This window comes from Somniosus microcephalus, unplaced genomic scaffold (genome assembly GCF_052327205.1).
Source record: "Somniosus microcephalus isolate GS21.2 unplaced genomic scaffold, FLI_Smic_1.0 unresolved_chr4, whole genome shotgun sequence".
Classification (NCBI taxonomy): domain Eukaryota; kingdom Metazoa; phylum Chordata; class Chondrichthyes; order Squaliformes; family Somniosidae; genus Somniosus; species Somniosus microcephalus.
The window spans coordinates 43,508,197-43,520,525 of record NW_028225182.1 but is presented as its reverse complement, the minus strand read 5'-3'; positions in this window follow the sequence as shown (position 1 = coordinate 43,520,525).

The window sequence follows — 12,329 nt, the reverse complement described above, 5'->3', positions numbered from 1 at the left end:
CCGTCATTCAATAAGATCATGGCTGATCTTCGCCCTCAACTCCACTTTCCTGCCCAATCTCCATATCCCTTGATTCCTCTGTAATCCAAAAATCTATCTCAGCCTTGAATATACTCAAAGACTCAGCATTCACAGCCCTCTGGGGTAGAGAATTCCAAAGATTCACCACCCTCTGAGTGAAGACCTTCCTCCTCATCTCAGTCCTAAATGGCCGAGGCCTTATCCTGAGACTGTGACCCCTGGTTCGAGACTCTCCAGCCAGGGAAAACTCTCAGCATCTACCCTGTCAAGCACTCTAAGTATTGTATACGTTTCAATGAGATCATCTCTCAATCTTCTAAACTCCAATCTACTCGATCTCTCCTCATAGGACAAGGCTCTCAACCCAGGAACCAATCTGGTGAACCAGCGTTGCACCCCCTCTAAAGCAAGTATATCCTTCCTTAGGTAAGGAGACTAAAACTGTGCACAGCTTATCCCCAAAACACTGGTAAAAATCCCACGTAATAAATAACTTATCTCTTCAATGCAAACCAATGGCTCTTCCAGGAGTTCGGGCTCTCTCCAGGCGGTTTTAACCCTTTCAAAGAAAGCAGAAGCTAGAAGCCGTCCTGCCCCTCCTTTGAACTGAACCTTGTGTGTAATGCGAGTGGGGTGGTGTTCCAACAGCAATGGCGTGGTGGGCACCCCATCTGGTTTCTGACGGCGTTGACCATGGCATTATGCACCCGAGGTTATGAGGGTTGTCCCCTTTTTTTAAAAATTCGTTCGTGGGATCTGGGCGTCGCTGGCGAGGCCAGCATTTATTGCCCATCCCATATCGCCCTTGAGAAGGTGGTGGTGAGCCACCTTCTTGAACCGCTGCAGTCCGTGTGGTGAAGGTGCTCCCACAGTGCTGTTAGGGAGGGAGTTCCAGGATTTCGACCCAGCGACGATGAAGGATCGGCCGATATACTTCCAAGTCAGGATGGTGTGTGTGACTTGGAGGGGAACTTGGAGGTGGTGGTGTTCCCATGCGCCTGCTGCCCTTGTCCTTCGAGGTGGAAGAGGTGGTGGGTTTGGGAGGTGCCGCCGAAGAAGCCTTGGCGAGTTGCTGCAGCGCATCTTGTAGACGGTCCACCCAGCAGCCACGGTGCGCCATGAGAGGTGGTAAGCATCACACTGCCAGACCATTACATTGAGGCTAGGACTAATAAATTTATTTTACAAATGAGATAATTACACAGAAGCAGGGGAGGGGGAAGGGAAAAACACAAGATACCGATCGTACAAATGCTCACAAGAAAAGGTTGAATGAATCCACAAGACTTCCGTGGGCTCCTCCGAAATGCATTTCTGACACAGACTGATAAGTCTCCTGGATGCAATATGTGTATGTGGTGAGGCAATGCTCCATGTGGGGGTCCCGCTGCCAATTTTAGACACAACTGTAACTGAACTAAGGAAAAGAAGCATTGCAGGAAAGCTCTGCGCGTGCATTGCCAAACGAGCAGGACTCTAGATAAAGAACTGCCAATCAAGCCAGTTCAAAGGCACAACGGTGCTATTCAGTGCATAGAATAAGGTGAAGGTCACGCCTCGTCCCGACATGGCAGGAGTAATTAATGCTTTGACCGCTAGTTAATCTCATTAGTTTCAGTGCTAGTTCGACTGGCTAACTTGCAGTCCAAAGGGCCTAGCAGGCCGCTGGCTCTCTCACGGGGCGCTGGACACCCTAGGGGGAGGGCTTTTATGCAAAGGCGAAATACTGCGGATGCTGGAAATCTTAACTCTAAACAGAAAAGGCTAGAAACACTCAGCAGGTCGGGCAGCATCCGTGGAGAAGGCGACCGAGTTAGCGTTTCAGGTCGATGTTCTGACGAAAAGGGTCATTGACCCGAAACGTTAACTCTGTTTCTCTCTCAACAGACCTATTTATCCCTCAATCAACATCACTAAAAAACAGATGATCTGGTCATTGTCACATTGCTGTTTGTGGGAGCTTGCTGTGTGCAAATTGGCTGCCGCGTTTCCCTACATTACAGCAGTGACTCCACTTCAAAAAGTACTTCATTGGCTGTGAAGCGCTTTGAGACGTCCGGTGGTTGTGAAAGGCGCTATATAAATGCAAGTCTTTCTTTCTTTCTGTCTTTCTCTCTTTCTGTCTTTCTTTCGGTCTTTCTGTCTGTCTCTCTCTCTTTCTCTCTCTCCACAGATGCTGCCTTACCCGCTGAGCGCTTTTATATACGGGCTGCTTTGTTGACCCAGGAACGATGAAAGTCTTTTCAAAATGGGCTGCGTAGAGTGACACACGCACAAGCCCCGGCCAGAGTGGAGATGACTGGGTCATTTCCCCCGTCAGTCACGCCTGGAGACCGCACCCCTGTAAGTGACTGGGATTCATTTCACGCACATAATTTGTGTCGTGTGACTGCTCTCCATTCACTGCACTGTGCTGGCGAAACAATCCTTCCCTACTCGGGAGACTCGCCCCGCCTCCAACTCATTGGCTGACACTATTCCCTCCATTTAAAAATACAGCCAGTCCAAGGCCGGTTGTTAATTTACATTACACCATCTATCTAGAGGAGGCGGGGGTCCCCAATGGTGGTCTCTCTATGCGGGAGTCCTCCCTTTATCTATTGGGGACTTGGCCTGGAGGGTGTTGCACGGAGCAGTCCTGTGCAATATGGTTTTAAATAGGTTCACGGACTCCCAGGCCGCCTGTATTTTCTGCGGCCTGGAGGAGTCCGTGTTTCATGTTTACACGGAGTGTGAGAGGTTGCAGCCCCTCTTTCATTATTTGAAGGGGCTGCTCCTCGATTTTTGGCTGCACTCCAGTCCCACGCTCTTGATCTACAGTCACCCGGTGCGGAGGGGAGCGGGCAGGTTGGAGGACCTCCTCGTGGGTCTGCTCCTGGGCCTGGCTAAAAAAGCCATCAATTGGTCCAGGCAGCGGGCGGTCGAGGGGGTCGTTCAGCCAGATTGCCTGCCTCTCTTCCGCGGCCATGTTCGCGCCTGGGTGGCCCTGGCGATGGAGCACGCGGTGTCCACCAGCACGCTTGAGTACTTTCGCGACCGGTGGGCGCCGTGGGGACTGGAGTGCATAATAAATTCGGACAACCAAATTTTAATTTGATTTGTTAAGGTTTATTTAAAGTTTGTTTAATTTACAGATAATTTGTTTTTGGTCCAATCAAAAAAAAAGAGTACACCATCTATCTAGAGGAGGCGGGGGTCCCCAATGGAGGGCTCTCTACGCGGGAGTCCTCCCTTTATCTATTGGGGACTTGGCCTGGAAGGTGTTATATGGAGCAGTCCCGTGCAATAAGGTTTTAAGACGGTTCACGGACTCCCAGGCCGCCTGCCTTTTCTGCGGCCTGGAGGAATCCGTGTTCCACGTCTATATGGAGTGTGAGAGGTTGCAGCCCCTCTTCCATTATTTGAAGGGGCTGCTCCTCGAGTTTTGGCTGGACTTCAGCCCCCACGCTCCTGATCTTTGGTCACCCACTGCGGAGGGGAGCGGGCAGGTCGGCGGGGGGGGTGGGGTGGGACCTCCTCATAGGACTGCTCCTGGGCCTGGCCAACGTGGCCATCAACTGGTCCAGGCAGTGAGCGGTCGAGGTGGGTCCTTCGTCCCGACAGCCTGCCTCTCTTCCGCGGCCACGTTCGCGCCCGGGTGGCCCTGGAGATGGAGCACAGGGTGTCCGCCGGCATGCTCGAGGCCTTCCACGATAGTGGGCACCGCAGGGACTGGAGTGCATCATCTCCCCCCGGGGAATAGAAATTTTAATTTAATTTATTAAGTTTCCTTTTAATGTATTTTTGTTAATTTACAGTTTATTTGTTTATTGTTCGTACCCAAAAGACTGCACCATCTATCTAAAGTCATGTAAAAACAAAGATAATACAGAAAATTTCCCTCTATTTCCACCACAGTCCGTGCTGGGGAAATTCAAGAGAATACCAGCTGGCGTTTAGGACAGGAAAAGATGTTGATTTATATCACTGAAGATTTACAAGGCTGATACCAGAACTGAGAGGTTAGAACTATCAGGAAAGACCGAAGCCTTTAGAAAGGAGAAGGCTAAGGGGTGACCTGATAGAAGTCTTTAAGATTATTAAAGGGGTTTGTAGGGGTAGACATGGAGAAGATGCTTCCACTTGCCGGCGAAACCAGAACTAGGGGCATACATATCAGATAGTCACTGATAAATCCAATCGGGAATTCAGGAGAAACTTCTTTACCCAGAGAGTGGCGAGAATGTGGAACTCGCTACCACAGGGAGTGGTTGAGACGAACAGCACAGATGCAGTTAAGGGGAAGCTGGATAAGCAGATGAGGGAGAAAGGAATAGAAGGACATGGCCATAAGAACATTATGGCCCAGTAATTCCGGGCACAACGCGTGAGTACGGACGGGGTACTCACGCGTGTGCCCGGAGGAATTGCCGGTTTTCAGCATGCACAGCGCATGTGCTGAAAACCGGCATTTCCTGTCCACTGACCCAAGGGGTTAAGAGGCAGAATGCGTGCGACTGCACAGGCAGCGCGTGCGCAGTGAAATTCCTTTTTTTTCCAAGAGTTGTCCGAGTGTAAAGGCCTCCGGTTTTTACGCGTGGAAAAACCAGACGTAAGTATTTAGTTTTTCAGGTAAGTGGGTTTTTAGTACAATTTAGACATTTTTTTTCCACAGGTTTATTATTTTTAAAGAATTTACAGTAAGGTAAGTTTAGTTTTAGACCCTATTTTTTAAAAATTTATTTTTTTCAAAAAATTGATTAATTGTTTAAAACATTTTTAAAAACTTATTTATAGTTAATATAATCAGTGGGATGTTTTTTTAAATTTTATTTAAAGTTTAAGTAGTGTTTTGGCAGCCCATACTTTTCTTACTGTCAAACTCATGAATGAGTTTCCCCTCCCCTGATTGGCTGCCCAGTGCTCACCTGATCCCAGCCAGCACATCGCACTAACTACGCCGCCGGATCAGGTAAGCACATCGCGCCGACATCGTAACCGGGCCAGTGACAGGAATTCCAAGCAGGCCCAGGCTTCAGATGTCGGCGCACAGGGTGAGTGCACATCGGGGGCTTGCACGCGCGGCAAGCACCCGATCCTAATTTCAGGGCCAATGGGAGCGGGAGTCGGCCATTTGGCCCTTCGAGCCTGCTCCGCCATTCAATAAGATCGTGGCTGATCTTCCATCTCATCTCCACTTTCCTGCACTATCCCCATATCCCTTGATTCCCTTAATATTCAAAAATCTATCGATCTCAGTCTTGAATATACTCAACGACGGAGCCTCCACAGCCCTCTGGGGTAGAGAATTCCAAAGATTCACCACCCTCTGAGTGAAGAAATTTCTCCTCATCTCAGTCCTAAATGGCCGACCCCTTATTCTGAGACTGTGACCCCTGGTTCTAGACTTCCCAGCCAGGGGAAACATCCTCCCTGCATCTACCCTGTCAAGCCCTGTAAGAATTTTATACGTTTCAATGAGATCACCTCTCATTCTTCTAAACTCTAGAGAACATAGGCCTCGTCTACTCAATCTCTCCTCATAGGACAATCCCCCCATCCCAGGAACCAGTCTGGTGAACCTTCGTTGCACTCCCTCTATGGCAAGTATATCCTTCCTTAGCTAAGGAGACCAACACTGTACACAATACTCCAGGTGTGGCCTCACCAGGGCCCATTATAGTTGCAGTAAGATGCAATATGTCAACAGAGTTAGATGAAGAGGGGTGGGAGGAGGCTCGTGTGGAGCATAAACACCAACATGAATCAGGTGGGCCGAATGACCAGTTTCTGTGCTGTATGTTCTATGGACTTTCCCTGGAGCCACTTGCTGAGGGCCCAACCGCAGCTCAATAGAGGCATGGAAGAGAGGGAAAACAGACGAACAGATCAAATATTGGCCACAAGAGTTATTTTTCTTGAAACGTTAGAAGATCTCCTCCAGAGTTACCTCTTTAATCTGACAAACAGGATCGGTCATTTTCACTGTTCAAACTAAGGTTGTTCAGTTATTTATTAAAGAGCGGGACTGAGAGGCATGTTTCTCATCAGTGAACCATCCATTGCTCCCAGGCAACATCTCAATCTCAACAGATTATTGGTGAGCAATAATTACTGGCGCTGTGCAAAGCCTGTGATGATTCTATGAGAGAGGGGAGGTGGAAAGGCTTGCATTTATACAGGGCCTTATCACATTGCGTTGACCCAGTGACAGCAGGAGGCCACTTGGCCCATCATGTTTCTACTAGCTCTTTGCCAGGACAATTCCAAACTAATCCCAACACCACTCAAAAGGCAAAATACTGCGGCTGCTGGGAATCTGAAATAAAAACAGACAAATGCTGGAAACGCTCAGCGGGTCAGGCAGCATCTGCGGAGAGAGAGACAGAGTTAACGTTTCAGGTCGATGACCTTTCGGCAGAACTGGAAAAGGTTAAAGATGTGACAGGTTTTAAGCAAATGCAGAGACAGGGAATGGGGGGAAGGGGAGGAAAGAGCTAAAGGGAAGGTCTGCCATAGGGCGGATGGCAGGAAAGATTAAAAGACAAAAGGGATGATAGTGCAAGGCGAACGGAGATGGTAATGGAACACTTAAAGAAACAAAAGATGGGTCTAGAGGAGGGGTAAATGGGAATATCAGCAACAGCTGCCATCTTGGAAAAAATGGGGGCAGTGGTTATGGTCTGAAATTGTTGAAATCAGTGTTGAGTCTGGAAATTTGTAAAGTGTCTATTTGAAAGATGAAGTGCTGTTCCTCAAGCTTCCATTGAGTTACAGCTAATCCCACTGCTCTGCTCTCCCCCCCATAGCCCTGTACCAAACCCAAGCTAATCCCAGTGCCCCGATTTCCCCACATAGCCCTGTACCAATCCCAAACTAATCCCAGTGCCCCGATTTCCCCACATAGCCCTGTATCAATCCCAAACTAATCCCACTGCCCCGATTTCCCCACATAGCCCTGTATCAATCCCAAATCCTACTGCCCCACTCACTCCCATAGCCATGTACCAATCCCAAACTAATCCCACTGCCCCGCTCTCTCCCATAGCCCTGTATCAATCCCAAATTAATCCCACTGCCCCGCTCTCTCCCCATAGCTCTGTATCAATCCCAAACTAATCCCACTGCCCCGCTCTCTCCCATAGCCATGTACCAATCCCAAACTAATCCCACTGCCCCGCTCTCTCCCATAGCCCTGTATCAATCCCAAACTAATCCCACTGGCCCGCTCTCTCCCCATAGCCCTGTATCAATCCCAAACTAATTCCACTGCCCCGCTCTCTCCCCATAGCTCTGTATCAATCCCAAACTAATCCCACTGCCCCGCTCTCTCCCCATAGCCCTGCATCAATCCCAAACTAATCCCACTGCCCCGCTCTCCCCCATAGCCCTGTATCAATCCCAAACTAATCCCACTGCCCCGCTCTCCCCCCGTAGCCCTGTATCAATCCCAAACTAATCCCACTGCCCCGCTCTCTCCCCATAACCCTGTAACAATCCCAAACTAATCCCACTGCCCCGCTCTCCCCCCATAGCCCTGTATCAATCCCAAACTAATCCCACTGCCCCACTCTCTCCCCATAGCCCTGTATCAATCCCAAACTAATCCCACTGCCCTGCTCTCTCCCAATAGCACTGTATCAATCCCAAATTAATCCCACTGCCCTGCTCTCTCCCCATAGCCCTGTATCAATCCCAAACTAATCCCACTGCCCCGCTCTCTCCCCATAGCCCTGTATCAATCCCAAACTAATCCCACTGCCCCGCTCTCTCCCCATAGCCCTGTATCAATCCCAAACTAATCCCACTGCCCCGCACTCTCTCCATAGCCCTGTATCAATCCCAAACTAATCCCACTGCCCCACTCTCTCCCCATAGCCCTGTATCAATCCTAAACTTATTCCCACTACCCCGCTCTCTCCCCATAGCCCTGTATCAATCCCAAACTAATCCCACTGCCCCGCTCTCTCCCCATAGCCCTGTATCAATCCTAAACTAATCCCAATGCCCCGCTCTCTCCCCATAGCCCTGTATCAATCCCAAACTAATCCCACGGCCCCGCACTCTCTCCCTATAGCCCTGTGCTTCAAATATTTATTCACTTCTCCATTAAGAGATGCAATGGTCTCTGCCTCACCCGCTTGCTGTGGTAAAGTATTCAATGTTCCAAGAACCCCTCCGCGTGAAGAAATTGTCCTTAACCTCACTCCTCAATTTCTTAGTGACAATGGCCAATATTAATCCATCAACCAACATCACGAAGTAAGAGATTATCTGGTCATTTATCTCATTGCTGTTTGTGGGAGCTTGCTGTGCGCAAATTGGCTGCCGCCTTCCCTACATTACAACAGCGACTACACTTCAAGAGTACTTCATTGGCTGTGAAGCGCTATGGGACGTCCTGAGGTGGTGAAAGGTGCTATAGAAATGCAAGTCCTCAGTTTGGGCCAAATCTAAAACGCGCGGACCCTGAGTTAAAACAACAGTGTTCTATCCCACAATTCCTCCAGGCCCAAGTAGGTCAAGATGGTTTTCGAACAGACCGGCCATCCAGCAACTGATGGCGCCTGTCATTCGTGTGAACTCTGACCTCAACGAACATATCCATTGAGAAGGGGCGGTCGCTCATGGACCTATTCCTCTCGCCACCATCAATCCCTGCATGGCTGTGTGAGGAAAGGGTTAATCAGAGTGGCCAGAACTCCTGTCACCCTGTAGTAATACTAATCTTTGGCCTTTGCTTGTTAAGCAGGGAAGTATAAATCAATTCAAAGTACAGGAAACTCTCTTTTTACTGGCACCTAAATAACCGGAAACCTCTCTTAACCGGCAAAATTCAGGAGTAGGTTCAGGTAAGTTTTACTTCATATTAGTGGCTGTGTAACCGGGGTTCCTGGATCTGTGGCCGTGTAACCGGGGTTCCTGCACCTGTTGCCGTGCAACAGGGACACCTGGATCTGTGGCCGTGTAACCGGGGTTCCTGCACCTGTTGCCATGCAACAGGGACACCTGGATCTGTGGCCGTGTAACCGGGGTTCCTGCACCTGTTGCCATGCAACAGGGACGCCTGGATCTGTGGCTGTGCACGGGGCTCTCGTACCTTAGTAAGTATACCTCTCTGTAATCCGGACTTTTTGATCAACCGGCACCACGCCGGTCCCGTCAGTGCCGGATAAAAAAAGTTTCCTGTAGTGAGAATTAACCAAGCTTTTGGTCATCTGCCCTAATAGCTCCTCGTGTGGCTGGGTGTCAAATTTTGTTTGATAATCGCTCCTGTGAAGCGCCTGGGTGCGTTTTACTATGTTAAAGGTGCTGTATAAATACAAGTTGTTGTTGTTGAGCCAAGGCTGACTGCATCAATGGTCAGTTTCGGGATGAAGTAATCCCCTGCGTAATGAGGAACCTATTAAAGAGGAGCCATTGTCTTCTGATTCCTAAGTCTCGGGGAGCTGTGATCGTTGCTAATGGGTGCAGGGGCAATAGTTAATCCGGCTAAAGGAAAACATCTGGGTATACATCATCCTTTTTAATTGGGGTTTTTGTAGAATCAGGAGATTGGCTGGTACTGAATGGCACAGAACCATACTGAGAATTAAAGCTTTCACTTGGTGGAATAGCCATTAAATATAACAACAAGAGCGATTAAGATAACAAAGTGAGGGAGTTATACCGAACTTGTTCGCTCAATGGAAAAAGAGCACGTGCTGCAGTTGTACAGGGCCTTGGTGAGACCACATCCTTGAGTATTGTGTGCAGCTTTGGTCGCCTTATCTGAGGAAGGATGTTCTTGCCATGGAGGGAGTGCAGCGAAGATTCACCAGGCTGATACCTGGGATGGCAGGAATGACGTATGAGAAGAGATTGGGTCGACTGGGCTTATACTCGCTGGAGTTTAGAAGAATGAGAGGGGATCTCATTGAAACTTATAAAATTCTGACACGACTGGACAGACTAGATGCAGGAAGGATGTTCCCGATGGTCGGGGAGTCCAGAACCAGGGGTCACAGTCTAATGATAAGGGGTCAGCCATTTAGGACTGAGATGAGGAGGAATTTCTTCACCCAGAGAGTGGTGAACCTGTGGAATTCTCTACCACAGAAGGCAGTGGAGGCCAATTCATTAAATATATTCAAGAAGGAGTTGGATATATTTCTTAAGGCTAAAGGGATCAAGGGGTATGGGGAGAAAGCAGGGACAGGGTACTGAATTTGGATGATCAGCCATGATCGCATTGAATGGCGGAGCAGGCTCGAGGGGCCGAATGGCCTACTCCTGCTCCTATCTTCTATGTTTCTATGAAACCATCTTATTAACTGGTTAAGGGACAAATTCAATTCAATTCTCCTTGTATGGCGTTGTATTTCAACTTTTGTACAATCATGCAATGCAGGAAAAAAAATGGTCATTGTCAAGTAGATGGCGTGAGAGAAATGTGGCAGTTTTGTACAGATATCTTGGCTTCGTAAAGGCCTAAGATACTGAGCTCAGAACTGTATGAGTGTCAGCTGTGGCTCAGTGCGGTAGCACACTCGCCTCTGAGTTAGAACGTTGTGGGTTCAAGTTCCCACTCCAGAGACTTGAGCACATAAAGCTATGCTGACACTCCCAGTGCAGGGCTGAGGGAGTGCTGCACTGTCGGAGGTGCCATCTTTCTGATGAGACATTAAACTGAGGCCCTGTCTGCTCTCTCAGGTGGATGTAAAAGATCCCACCGCCACTATTTCGAAGAAGAGCAGGGGGGAGTTCTTCCTGGGCCAATAATTTTCCATCAACCAACATAACAAAAACAGATTATCTGGTCATTAGATCATTGCTGTTTGTGGGACCTTGCTGTGTGCAAATTGGCTGCTGCATTTCCCACATTTAACAACAGTGACTACTTTATTGGCTGTAAAGCACTTTAAGATGTCCACTGGTCATGAAAGGCGCTGTATAAATGCAAGTCTTTCTTCTCTTTTTAATGCTTTTGAGTCCCTAACCTATCCGTGCCCTGGTGCGTTTGTAAGTATTATCTGTTAAGCGGTTAAATATATTGCATGTACTGTATGCTTAATAAAGCTATGAGCTCTGACCTCTACAACTGAAAAGTTTATTGATTGGAGGAGCAGATAGAACATCTAATCATCAATACAAACCTTCCTCTAACACTTGGCCGCTTTGCATGCCAATTGGGAGCCCTCCTTCCTCTGTCACAATGAGAGCAGGACAAATGTCAGCTTTAAGAAGATTGGTTCTGTAAAGACGATGATTGTGTGTGGCTCAGTTGGTGGGGGGGGGGTGGTGGGCTGGTAGATCTGCTCTGGGAGAATCCCAGGTATCAACCGCCAGAGAACATGACCGCTTCAGTGAAATGTCAGCCAGCAGGATGCCCTGCTGGAGCCCTGGGACTAATGGCCTTCCTGCAAATGTCACAAGGGCCTTACACTGAGAGTGTTTCCTCCTGCAGTGCGGTTGCCCTTTAAGTGTTTCTTTGTGTTACGCTCATCAAGATGATGGACATTAGTGCCGGAGATGGAACACTTTTCATGTCGGCCACCCAGTTTGGGGTGGGGAGGGATTTTAACCCCTAACAGCACTGTGGAAGCGCCTTCCCCAACACGGACTGCAGCGGTTCAAGAAGGCGGCTCACCACCACCTTCTCAAGGGCAATTAGGGATGGGCAATAAATGCTGTCATAGAGTCATAGAGTCATAGAGTCATAGAGTTTTACAGCACAGAAAGAGGCCCTTCGGCCCATCGTGTCTGCGCCGCCCATCCATCCCTGTCCAGTCTAATCCCATTTTCCAGCATTTGGTCCATAGCCTTGTATGCAATGGCATTTCAAGTGCTCATCCAAATGCTTCTTGAATGTTGTGAGGGTTCCTGCCTCCACCACCCTTTCAGGCATTGAGTTCCACATTCCAACCACCCTCTGGGTGAAAAAGTTCCTCCTCAAATCCCCTCTAAATCTCCTGCCCCTTACCCTGAATCTATGCCCCCTTGTTATTGACCCCCCCACTAAGGGGAAAAGTTCCTCTTTATCTACCCTATCTATGCCCCTCATTATTTTGTACACCTCAATCAGGTCCCCCCTCAGCCTTCTCTGCTCCAAGGAAAACAACTCCAGCCTGTCCAGCCTCTCTTCATAGCTGAGGCGCTCCATCCCAGGTAACATCCTGGTGAATCTTCTCTGCACCCTCTCCAAAGCAATCACATCCTTCCTATAGTGAGGCGACCAGAACTGCACACAGTACTCCAGCTGTGGCCTCACCAGCGTTTTGTACAGCTCCATCATAACCTCCCTGCTCTTATATTCTATGCCTCGGCTAATGAAGGCAAGTATCCCATAT